General features: G+C 34.7%; 1 protein-coding gene across 1 annotated transcript in view; it reads right to left on the bottom strand.

Annotated features, from left to right (window-relative positions):
* The window catches only part of PTPRD (protein tyrosine phosphatase receptor type D), a 2,142,992-nt gene that overhangs the window by 1,000,813 nt on the left and 1,128,254 nt on the right, over positions 1 to 13,925 (bottom strand). The window contains exon 8 of the mRNA XM_082404325.1: positions 4,991 to 5,024. The gene's annotated coding sequence lies outside the window, so the exon portion shown is untranslated. The remainder of the gene's footprint in view (positions 1 to 4,990; positions 5,025 to 13,925) is intronic.

Raw genomic sequence — 13,925 nt, 5'->3', positions numbered from 1 at the left:
CAGCTCAATATTGAGTGTTGTATAATAAATTTCCTCTTGAATAATTAAATTTACTCATTATTGTTGGAATCCCAGGTCAAGTCTACCCATGGTGACTCTTCAACAATACCATGTGGTCTGTTTTTTCCAATGTTCACTTTCAATATCTCCAGGGAGGAAACACGCTATAGTAATTAAAAGCACAGTGGGTCTTGGAGTCAGCCATATCTGGTATGGGAGACTGAACTATGTCTCGAGGTATTTGTGCACTGGTTTTATTCCTTCCCACACTGACTTTGGGTTTGGACATTTGTTTTGACCAATGAGACTTTAGCAAGCATGCTGCAAAGTGAGGCACTTGCAGTGGGGCTTGTTCCTTGGACAACTCCTTGGAATTGAGCTGCATGTTACGTGAAAGTATAAGCTATGCTACTAGAGATGAAGGTCATGTGGAGAGCCTCTGAAGGATGACTCATCATGTAGAAAGAGGGGACACATGAAAAACTGAGACCTCCAGTTAAGTGCCTACGTGAATGTAGCCACATAAGTGACCCCAGCCAACTTCAGGCGGAGCAGAATAACTGCCCAGTAAACCTACAGAATCATGAGGAATACCAAATGGTTATTTTAAGCCACTGAGATTTAGGGTGGTTTGTTACACAGAAATAGACAATTGATATATCTTGGATCAAATTCAGGTTGCATTACTTGTTTAGCTATGCAACTTGGGCTAGTTGTTGAAGCTTTCTAATCCTCACATTTTCCAGCTCTACATTATAACAATAATTACATGACCTCATAAGACTGTGAAATAGAAAAAATAAAGTTATAAAAATAAAGAATTTAGTGCAATGCCTTAGCCATTGTAAGCGCTTAATGAACAGTAATTTTTACGATCAATTTCATCACCTCAACCATCACCACCACTATGCCAATCATCACCACCAACACCGGATGCCAATACCAACACCGCTAACATTGCCACAAACACTTTCCTGCTATCTAATGCTTTCATGATGCTCTTTATGTCTACTGACATAATGAAAATCAATCTTTCCCAACTAAGACATTTTTTAAGCCTCATATACAGGCAAAACTTCTTTCTTTATGGTCAGTGATGATGCAAAGCAATGAAAGTAACTCATTTAGATATCCCCTCACATTATTTCATTAGTTTACTAAAGAGATAAAGAGGTTTAGCAAGATCACTCGGAAAGTAAATGAAATAGTCACATTTGAACCCATGTCTTCTTGCCATGAATACTGTCTTTTAAAGAATTCTGGCTATTCTAAAAACAAGAGCCTCCCATGAAAAAGGAATTTCCATAAAGACATACATTTTGTAGTGCTTACTGCTCTGTTCCTACCACCTTGTGCTTAGAATCTGCTCTAGAAACACTTGTTAAATACATTAATCAATTGACAGTTGATAAGTAGTTTAGCAGAGCATGGGTTCTGGAGCCAGAATATCTTACATCAGAAAATCCCAGTTCTACCATTTACCAGCTATGTGAAGTTGGGAAATTTAACATTTTTGTTCCCCACTTTCCTTAGATGTAAAGTGGATAACAATAGTACATATTATCTAAGATTTTTTAGGGCATATGAAACTCTCAGATCAGTACCTGACTAATAGTAAGCATCATATAATACCTAGTATTGATCATTATTATTTTGTTGTTATGTTGAGCTCTACTGTTATGTGGAATAGTACATATAAAATATTAATTTAAAGAAGCGGAATATGTTTACGTATTGAAAGAAAGCCAGGAAAGAATGCAGTGTGTGGTCTAAAACAATGGCTTCCAAGCTCTGTTCTCAATTAGAACCATCGGATGATTAATAAAATTCCGATTCCTGCCCAATTCACTGTCTTCCTCAATTCTCTATATTTATAACAATTGTACCAAAGGATAATGGTTGCACAGTCAAGTTAGGAAAGCACTAAAATCAAATTAATTTTAATAGTGCAAGTTCAAGCACCCTAGGATTTGATTAGGTAAGATATTTTGGAGTACAGGCATTTTTCCATTGCCCTTCAAATCCAATCAGGGGAGGAGTTGAATATTCTACCCAGGGTTCACACCACATGCCATTTGGATATCTCTTCTGTTCTTTCGCTTCTCCCTTCTCTCCCCTCATACTTAAAGAGAAGGTAACTACTCCTCAGTCAGTGATACTGACTCTCCTGAAATGTGAGGAAAAACTTACGGGGTTGGTAGGCCCTTGCTACTCAAAGTGTGGTCCATGCAGCAGTAACATTGACAGTGTGTTAAAAATACAAATCTCAGGTCTTAATGTAGGGCATTGGTTCTCAACTCCTGTTCCCCATGGAATCACCAGGAAGCTGGACCATTAATCTTTGGATGCCAGGCTGCACCCAAGAAACTCTGCATTAATTGTTTTGAGGTGGGCCCAGGTGGTAACTATTTTTTCTCAAATCCTCGGGTGGTTCTGACATGTAGTTGGGGTAGAGACACACTCATTTCGAGGAAAGAGAGCAGAAAACTTCAGATTGATTTTTAGAACTTCTCCTTCCATGGCCTTCTCCAGGCTCCTAGGAGAATCCAGGTTCCAGAACATCCTTTAGGTTTCCTTACACCACTGGACAAGGAATTCTTGGCTTATTATTCAGGGCTACTGACCCACCCTGCCTAGTCTGACTTCTATCCTGCCTTCTTGATAATCTCCATGGAATCTGAATAAGCTTAACTATTAGACTAGCTAACATTCATAATATCAATAGAACACTGTACTACATTTTCAATGCAAAAGTCAAGTACTTTCAAGCACAGCAATGCTGGTAATATTTACTTATATTATGGTTAGGACTCCAACCCCCATGACCATTGTTGCTTTTTATAATTTTACTGTTGCAGGGTGATGATATGAATGCAGTCCTCTGAATGGACTGCAATGTTTTAAAAATGCATCTTGTTTTGTAAAATCTTATACCTCATGCACTTGAAAATTATTTAACTCAAACAAATTGACTTTCTTTAATCCTTCACAGTTTACCATGGATTAAACAGTTAATGAGAGGGAAGCTAGACTTTGGGGGCTAGCAAGATCCAGTTCTCTTTGTGTGTGGCTGAACTAAAACTGGCATTTTTCTCTAATCTTAAGATTGATCCTTACAAAGTGAAATAAGAGCACTAAAAATCAAATCCAAATCAAATGCTTGAAAAGTCACCTCTCAACTGAAATTCCTTGAATAGGGAGTAGAAGAAGAGAATTATTTATATAATATCTTGCTGTTTCTTGAACCAGCAGCTTTAGCATTACTTGAGAACTTATAGAAATACATATTCTTGAGCTTTAGTGTAGTCCTACTGGATTAGAATCTACATTTTAACAAGATAGCCCAGGTGGTTCCTAGGCACATGGAAGTTTGAGAAACATTAGTATAGTATACATTGGACTCACAAATTTTTTTTCCTCCAACATTTGTTCTTCCCTAAATCAAACCCCATACAGCATCCCATACATTTGCCCGTTCCTCTTTTTTATCCGACCTCTTTATAAACTTTTCTTCCATCTCCAAATTTCTTGTTATCCCTCTCCCAATCACCTGCCTCTCTGGCCATGTCTCATTTTACCAAAAATCTACTCTATGGGCAGAGGCAGGATGATATACAAAGGCACACTTTCATTAATTTTCTTCTTCATTGCAGTTGAATAAGAGAAGAAATAGTGAAACTTTTTCTCCGTCTACTATAAACCAATAAACTCTCAAAGAAGTAAAATGGGTAATGTCCTGATGCAAAGTCTTCTCCTTCTAAGTCTGAAAATGCAGAGAGCCCATGAAAATACCAGTTTCCCAGTATTGTAAGAATATACAAATATGTTCAGTTTGTTCCTCCAAGATAGAGATAAAAGGGTACCAACTTCTTCAGAGATAAATTAGATTGATACAAACCACACCCACTCATCTTAGTTTTCAATGACCAATCATGATAATCCAAGGCAATTATGTAAGTTAAGATACAAATTCTTTTTCTACTTTCACTTCTTTTAAGAATAGTAGCAAAAAACAAAAATAATTATCTGTGCCAGTAAGTGTTGGGTGTTTCACTATCGATATAAACACTATAAAAAATTCCTTCTAAATACTTAAACAGTAACTAACAACAAGATACTATTTTTATAATTGATTGAGAGATTTTGATTGAGAGTGTGAATAAGTGAAGCATCTGTGAAAACAAACATCTCCATTGACATAATGTGGTTGAAAACTAAATTCTTTGTTTTAATTGAAAAAAAAGAGAAGAAACAAAACATCTTTAAAAATCTAATGTATTGCCAGAGAAAAACTCTTTCAAATTTCCTTTCTTGAGGGCACACCATTGCAGCCTGTATTTTATTATCATTATTATTTTTCACAACATTTAGTACCATGTTTCATTCTCCCACATGTAATATTACCCAATAGAAATCCCCAAAAGGAGCCACAGTACATTCATAACCAAGACAACTGTCTTTCAACTCTGCTTTCCAATATGATTTAATCAGGTATGAAACCAGAAAAATGAGAATCAGCTTGTCCATCATGGCCATGATCATTAGTACCTCCATGAAATGAGGGGAGAAAAGAGAAACATCTGCTTCTTCATACCAAACTTCCCGATAAGTTAAAACTACTCAAAAATTATTTCTTTAAAAGACATTCTACTGCCTCTGATAGCATGAACATTTGTATGTTTTCTCAGGGTCATCCCTGGGCAAGCAGATGGTACAAGAGAAATGGAAAACATTTGGAAAACAGTAGCCATTCCTAGGCTCCTGGTATATGTGTACAGGAGGCTCTCTGATTTCCAATTTTGGCTCAGATCAGAAGAAAAAAGGTAAGGGTTACATCCTTGAAAAAAAGCTCAGTCTACTCTAGGGCACGCCTGACTTTCAATCCATTTAAGTGCTCACATTTTTATGGGTTTTAAAGGTGACATAAATCCCTTTGAATCTTAGAATGAAAAACATTCAATGCAGATTTGAGAAGAGAAAAACAACTTACCACAGTAGTTCAGTTAGTTGACAGGCACCATCATCTGAAACAACAAAAACATATTTGGATATGACAATCATAAAAACTACCAAACTTTTCAAATTGTCTTAAAACACATACTGTGAATTTATATACAGAAGCAAAATTAAATAAGCAATGAAAATACCTTGTCTGATCTAAATCATTTAGTTTTTTTCAGATGAAAGTGTTTCATCCCCACTATGTTAGGTCCAAATTAGATACCTGGTTGTTTTTCAAAATCTTTTGTATACACACACTGGCATATGTATATTTCACATTTTCTTCTGGTGTTCAAGTTTAAAAGGTAGGCAGAAATAGAGTCTCCTGTATAATACAATCTTGGTTCTGACATGAATGCAATCATGACACACTTATCCAAATACACAGCTCTGATAATGCCATATAAATTAGTTCACTGAGCTCAAAAATTATCTCTATTGTCTATACAGAAAAAAGCTAAAGTATTTACCACAGTGCTCAGCAGCTTTAGTCAGCTTCTCCTATTCTCCCTAAGATTCTCTCCCCAAATTCTCCAATACATCCTCCTTCTACTTTTCAAGTTGATCTCCCACTATTTTCCCTTGAGCTGTGTCCTCACACCCTATATTAAACATGTACTTTCTTTTCTTTAACAATATTTTAATACGCCTTTTCTTCTGCCTCAATATTCTTTCTACCCATTCTTTAAGGTCCACCTCAAATAACGTCTCTTCAGTGAAGCTTGTCTTGATGCCCAAAGAAGGAATGAGTCTTCTTTTCCATCTTCTGTCATTTAAAAGAATAGTTGCATTGTACCTGTTTCTGCTAATAAAGCTTTAATTTTAAAGGACTATTAATATCTATTATGAATGAAACACTTTAGTTTCATGAAAAAACAAATTAAGGAATTGAAGAAAATTTCCTCTCTTGATAAATGACTTTTTAGGCAAGTTCTTTAATACTTTTTATACCATATGGGAATACATTTTCTCTTTTTTTGTAATTTTTAAAAAAAGCATTTCTTTTTGCTGGCTTGAATTTTGTATGGAAAGGTGATAATACTTACTAGACCTCTATTAGCACTGCATATGTTTGAAATTAGTGTTTTGAAGAACAGTGACACATTTGCCTTCAACCATGAACATGGTCACCCCAGCAGCAAGACTGACATTAGTAGCATAATCTTAGGAAAAAAAAAATCTCTTTATGCAGAATGAAATGATAACATTGCCTTGTTGGTAATTTTTTTACTTCTGGCCAAGTTAATTATGTCAGATCAGACTGCCTATATGAAGCATGCAGGTGTATTACACATTCACAATATCTCATCCTTCATTCTCCTTCTGGGCCCACAATCACTTTGGGCTTCAAAATGTTGGAAAACAGTTCTGTGCAATTGCTCATATCAGGGTTTCTTTTCTCTTTTCCCTAGATGATTATAACTTGGCTATCCATCTATTTTATTAAAGACTTTCTTATTGTTTTCATACAACATATTAAATATCCAGAAAAAGTACCATTGAGTTGAATAATTAAATTTTAAATTACAGATGTAAACATTTTAATGTGGATATTTAAAATAAGAGCAATGTTTCTTCATTTGGTGAGAGGCAGAACTTTATTAGATTCTTTGTACCTAAACCTAGAATGTGATATTTCATCTTCAGAATTATGTGTTCTTTATTCCAACCCTCTACAGTTCTTTTCATAGGAAGAACAATGGTATAACACATAATTAAGAAAAATATATATATATATTTTAAAATTGTGATTCAGGGAAGCTCCTAAAGGAAAATAATACTCAGTAATTGAACATGTGTTGATAGTCTGAGTCTACAACCAGGTCATTAGTGGACACTTTCCCCTACAAGTGTCAAAGTTACCAAAGTGTTTTAGCATGAGTAAATAAGATATCATTATGGAAGTACCTTCAGAAATACTAATAAAAATGAATTTTTATTCAATTGCGTTTAGATATAATTATTAATATCTGGCAACCTATATGACTTTGATTTCCTTAAAAAATAGAGTGTGGACTTTACACACTAGTTGATTGGGGCTGGCACTTGTAGATAAGGAAACAAAAAATTTCAGTGGTAAGCACCCTGGAATTTATTGTTGCCTTGTTCTTCTGTGCCAGACGTAATGCAAATATAGCTGGGCCAGGAACTTCAGGGATGGATGGCTTCCTGAGAATAATGATCTGATGGTAGTCTCCTGTTTCATTCAAAAGACAACCAAAATTTAACAAAGAAAATCCCATTAGAAGGAAATGTTTAGCAGGGAATATTCTCATTGATATCTGTTCCAGGGATATGTCAAAAAGATTTTCTTTCACATGAGTGGAATTGCCAAAGAACAGGACCAATCAAAATCTCTAATTCTATTGAATAGTACCAGAAATATTTTCAATTATCTGTAATTTCTAATATTTTCATCTGACTAATTCACTACCTTTGTTTATCCATATTTTCTATCTTTCTTTCCTCCCTCCCTTCCTTTTTGTCAAATATATTTTCCATTCCCTTTTTTTCTTCTGCGTTTTGATCAGGTCCTGAGAATGGCATCCATAAAATATGGAAATCCTTCCACATAAAACAGATAACTTACTAAGTGTATAACCAATTGATGGAGAAGAAAGAAGATTCTATCAAAAACTTTAGAACTTTTGTTTTGACTCTGGAGTTGCTGGCACAAGTGTGAGAATGGAGTCATCCCAAATAAAATGGTTTATGGGTAGTACATGCACCTATATATATTTTTTTCTTAAAAGAAGTTTTCTGAAGACTTTTCATATGCAAATTTATTCAAATAGCATTTACAATTACCATCCACCTCTCCATATCTGACAATTTAATTCTCATAAAGGGCATCTATTTTCTATAAAAGAATCCCAGTGTTTGAATGCAGGAACAGAATACTAAATTGGATATAATTCCAGTATTGTGATCATATTATTTGTTAGAAAACGAAGTGAAGAATAAATTAAATATGTATTACTGCCTTCTCTGTATATCTCTATAAGCAGGTGGTAGGAATAAGCCAGCTATTTCTGTATTTACTTGTAGAACCAATTATAGAAATAATTATGAAAACAAATGCAAATAGGTACTGACTCCGGGCATAGAAAATTATTTTAGCAATGAAATTCCTGAGTCCCAATAACATCACTGAAACACATGCCTGCATATATAATACGTACATATCATATGTATCTCTATCTATCTCTGACATACATATACACACACACATATACATACATAGATACAGATATATACGTAGGTGGCCAGAGGAATTCTCCTTTCTAATTTCATTAGATTTTCTCTTAGCATTTCCTTTTCTTCATACCAAAACTCCAGTCCTCATTTTTCATATCATTCATGAGCAAGTGCAGGACTTGAGCGGAAGTGACAGAAGATGATGGTAACAGGGAAAGGAACCAAGAGTGAAAGGGAATTGGTATGACTAAGCCTCACTACATATATTCCATAAACAGCCCCTGAGCCAAAGCCCAGAATAGACTTCTTTACTAAAAAAAAAAAAAAAAGTCTAAACATTAGGTTTTACTTTTTTCTCCTGAAGTACAAATTACTCTTATTTTGGTTAAAATTAATTGTGAATTCTTTATCTTTACTTACAGAGCTAGGTAAAAATACAAATTAAAGTAGCTCCATTTTGGTCAAAAAGATGCATCAGATATTGTAAACCAACAACAATCTCACTACAAAAAACTTTAGAAAACTGGATAAAATATAACAAATATTCTTTGAATCATATAACTGAGCAAAATATATTAAGGAGATCTTCAGTGGCCAAAATTAAAGAAAGAAGTAGAAATGACTGGTATGGAGTCACTGATCTTTTGGCTCTCTGGGACATTTACCAGTCTTAGCCAAGAGCCTTGGGATTTCAAGGACATGATATTAAAATGTCTCTCATGAAAATTTCTCACACAGGTGTGGGGTTTGAAATGGTACTATTGACAAGGACAGAGAAATTCCACAAATAGAATTTAACAAAAAACTATTCCCAGGCTTGTACCTTATGCAGTCAATTTCCAAATTTCTCTGGAAGGGCAAAGCCTCAACAAAAAGCAGTTAGGAATTACAAATATAAAGCTCTGCTAAGCAAGAGCTCAAATCTATAATTATAAAACACATGAGCAAATCTTGAGTGAGAGTAAGTAAAAGAAATAAAGAGCAAGATTAGAAACACCAAAATTATTCATATGATAGAATAACTAAACACTGATTCTGAAATAATTGTTTAAAATTATTAAAAATGAAAGATGGGAGAGAAAATATATGAAAGAAACAAGACGTTGTTTAAAAAGACAGTTTTCAATGAGTACCAATTATAGATTTGGAAATAAAACATAATTATTGAAACTAAGTACATAAACATATATTAAACACAGCTAAAGAATCAATCAGATAATAGAACTAAAGAAATTATCCATAATATTGCCAGAAAACCAAAGAAGAAAAAGGTCACAAGAAAGAGCACATGAGATATAAAAAACTGGCTGAAATGGTCCAACATTTGTCTAATAGGAACCAGAAAAATAATGGGGAGAAGTAATCTTAAAGCAGTAATATATGAAAAATGTTCAAGAATTGTGATATCATATATATATATATATAATAAATATATATATGTATGTTGCAAATCTCTCCTCCCTCTCTCCCTCTCTTCAGGAAGTTAAATAAATGCCAAACAAGATAAATCTGGGAACTATATTCAGCATCCTTTGATAAACCATAATGGAAACGAATATGAAAAAGAATATATCTATGTATAACTGAATCACTTTGCTGTACAGCAGAAATTAACACATTGTAAATAAACTATACTTCAGTAAAATTTTAAAAAATACTTAAAAAAAGATAAATCCAATGAAATCTACCTCAGGAGCAAACATATAAATGCAAACTTAAAAACAGCAAGAAGATAAAATAGGTATTAAACAAGGGCAAATTTGGTTTACACCACATTTTTCAACAGGAGTAGTAGAAGTTTGCACCTCGAAAGTACTAAAAGAAAGAAACTTATTACAGATGCCTTTATATATATATATATATGCTAATTTATTAAAGTTAAGGGAGATATTTTCAGACAAAAAGCCATTAGCTTCTACCATGTACTTTTACTGAGGGTAATCCAAGGGATATAATAAAGGAAGAAGTAAACTGAATTCATAACAAAGAGAGATGTAAGGAAGAATGGTGAGTAATGAAACTGATACATAGAGGTAAATCTATAAAAAAATAACTGGGTAAAAATATGATAATATAGTAATGTTAATAATCAATTTTGGGGTAAATTAAACCAAAATGACTGGAAGTACTGGACATCTATAACTTGCAAAATGCTGGCAGGAGGTTTTATAATTACAGTATTCTGAAGTTCTTATATTATTGGGGAGAAGGTTGAAGACATTTATTAGCTTTATACTTTAAATGAGGTACAAGCACTAAAACTTAAAGCTAAAAAAGAACTTAAAGCTAGAAGGTATAAGATCCAAATTTATTAAGAAGAAAAAACAAAAACTACCAAAAAAGAGAAATATTATGTATAGAATTAACTGAGTAAATTAAAAGCTCAAAACAAAATGATATAAATAAATACAAATATATCAGTAACCATAATAAATGTGTTGGTTTACAACCTTCGGAGTTCCCCAGGTGAAATTTGACATTGGCCCCCATACACAGAGGGCATGGACAGACCAAGAAAGAGGCAGGCCACTTCTGAGTGGCAGGTAGCAGTTTTAATACACAAGGCTTGTCTTGGGTGGCCACAAGATGAGTAGATCTCCACACCAACCCTACAGAATCTTAAGTTTATATAGAGGCCTTCCCAGGATTCAGTCACATGTACAGTCCAGAGGGTCTCAACAGCACAGTACTATCTCAAGGTTGTGTCCTTGAAATGCAAATGAACTTAAATGCTAGTTGAACACAGAAATTCTCTTACCCTCCTTTCCTTCTTCCCAGGATTGTATTACCCTTCCTCATCACCTCTTGTCACCACCAGTAGTATCTACTTACTCTTCTCCCAGTTCTACCAAAGAACATATCAGTCTCAAAGGTTCTCCTCTGTCCAATGTTTTCCAAACAAACAAAGCTATTTTATAATTTTTAAGGGCTTTTACTTCTAGAAGTAGATAGGAAAGAAAGAAAAGGGACGATTATCAAAAATATAAGTAGCAAGGGAAAAAGCTCTTAGTTTCATCTAGGGTGACCAACTTGTCCTGATTTTAAAACTGAAAGTCTCAATTCCAAGTCCCAGATCCAAGGAATCCACCCTTTACAATAGTCCCAGTAAACTAGGATTGTTGGTTTCTCTAGATTTTTAGCTAGCCTCTGGTATGTGTCATGTCCTTAGAATATAAAGGACTATAGATTTTTACTTTTTTGTCCCCTCTTTTTGCCCTTTCTTTCAGCTTTTGAGGCCCCTGCCTTTTCACTATACACACCTCCAGGCATTTCCATAAAAAAAACGTCCTTCTCGCCACTCTCATTCAACATAGTTTTGGAAGTCCTAGCCACAGCAATCAGAGAAGAAAAAGAAATAAAAGGAATACAAATTGGAAAAGAAGAAGTAAAACTGTCACTGTTTGTAGATGACATGATAATATACATAGAGAATCCTAAAGATGCCACCAGAAAACTACTAGAACTAATCAATGAATTTGGTAAGGTTTCAGGATACAAAATTAATGCACAGAAATCTCTGGCATTCCTATACACCAACAATGAAAAATCAGAAAGAGAAATTAAGGAAACACTCCCATTTACCATAGCAACAAAAAGAATAAAATACCTAGGAATAAACCTGCCTAAGGAGGCAAAAGACTTGTACTCAGAAAACTAAAACACTGATGAAAGAAACAAAGATGACATAAACAGATGGAGAGATATACCATGTTCTTGGATTGGAAGCATCAATATTGTGAAAATGACTATACTACCCAAAGCAATCTACAGATTCAATGCAATCCCTATCAAACTACCACTGGCATTTTTCACAGAACTAGAACAAAAAATTTCACAATTTGTATGGAAACACAAAAGACCCCGAATAGCCAAAGCAATCTTGAGAACGAAAAATGGAGCTGGGGGAATCAGGCTCCCTGACTTCAGACTATATTACAAAGCTTCAGTAATCAAGACAGTTTGGCACTGGCACAAAAACAGAAATATAGATCAATGGAACAGGATAGAAAGCCCAGAGATAAACCCACACACATATGGTCACCTTATCTTTGATAAAGGAGGCAAGCATATACAGTGGAGAAAAGACAGCCTCTTCAATAAGTGGTGTTGGGAAAATTGGACAGGTACATGTAAAAGTATGAAATTAGAACACTCCCTGACACCATGCACAAAAATAAACTCAAAATGGATTAAAGACCTAAGTGTAAGGCCAGACACTATCAAACTCTTAGAGGAAAACATAGGCAGAACACTCTATGACATACATCACAGCAAGATTCTTTTTGACCCAGCTCCCAGAGAAATGGAAATAAGAACACAAATAAACAAATGGGACCTAATGAAACTTAAAAGCTTTTGCACAGCAAAGGAAACCATAAACAAGACCAAAAGACAACCCTCAGAATGGGAGAAAATATTTGCAAATGAAGCAACTGACAAAGGATTAATCTCCAAGATTTACAAGCAGCTCATGCAGCTCAATAACAAAAAAACGAACAACCCAATCCAAAAGTGGGCAGAAGACCTAAATAGACATTTCTCCAAAGAAGATATACAGATTGCCAACAGACACATGAAAGAATGCTCAACATCATTAATCATTAGAGAAATGCAAATCAAAACTACAATGAGATATCATCTCACACCGATCAGAATGGCCATCATCAAAAAATCTAGAAACAATAAATGCTGGAGAGGGTGTGGAGGAAAGGGAACACTCTTGCACTGTTGGTGGGAATGAAAACTGATACAACCACTATAGAGAACAGTATGGAGGTTCCTTAAAAAACTACAAATAGAACTACCATACGACCCAGCAATCCCACTACTGGGCATATACCCTGAGAAAACCATAGTTCAAAAAGAGTCATGTACCAAAATGTTCATTGCAGCTCTATTTACAATAGCCAGGACATGGAAGCAACCTAAATGTCCATCGACAGATGAATGGATAAAGAAGATGTGGCACATATATACAATGGAATATTACTCAGCCATAAAAAGAAATGAAATGGAGGTATTTGTAATGAGGTGGATGGAGTTAGAGTCTGTCATACAGAGTGAAGTAAGTCAGAAAGAGAAAAACAAATACAGTATGCTAACACATATATACGGAATCTAAGAAAAAAAAAAAAAAGGCCATGAAGAACCTAGTGGCAAGACGGGAATAAAGACACAGACCTACTAGAGAATGGACTTGAGGATATGGGGAGGGAGAGGGGTGAGATGTGACAGGGTAAGAGAATGTCATGGACATATATACACTACCAAACGTAAAATAGATAGCTAGTGGGAAGCAGCCGCATAGCACAGGGAGATCAGCTCGGTGCTTTGTGACCACCTAGAGGGGTGGGATGGGGAGGGTGGGAGGGAGGGAGATGCAAGAGGGAAGAGATATGGGAACATATTGTATGTGTATAACTGATTCACTTTGTTATAAAGCAGAAGCTAACACACCATTGTAAGGCAATTATACTTCAATAAAGGTGTTTAAAAAAATTAAAAAAATTAAAAAAAAAAGACTGTCCTGTGGCTCCCTGTTCCCTTATTTAAATACTTTACATTATAAAAAATACTTCAACCATGTGATAAATCCAGTAAGTCCACAATTGTGTAGTATCAAGCCAATGTCAAAACAGTGGGTTCAAATGAGTAAGGAACAATTTATTCGTTAAGTTTTTCTTTACTCATTCACTAAAGAAATATTTTGAACACTTATTAAAAAT

The sequence above is a fragment of the Balaenoptera borealis genome (assembly GCF_965194805.1).
Source record: "Balaenoptera borealis genome assembly, chromosome: 8".
Taxonomy (NCBI): Eukaryota; Metazoa; Chordata; class Mammalia; order Artiodactyla; family Balaenopteridae; genus Balaenoptera; species Balaenoptera borealis.
The sequence above is the reverse complement of the archived record's forward strand: the minus strand, read 5'-3'. Positions and strand labels throughout refer to the sequence as shown.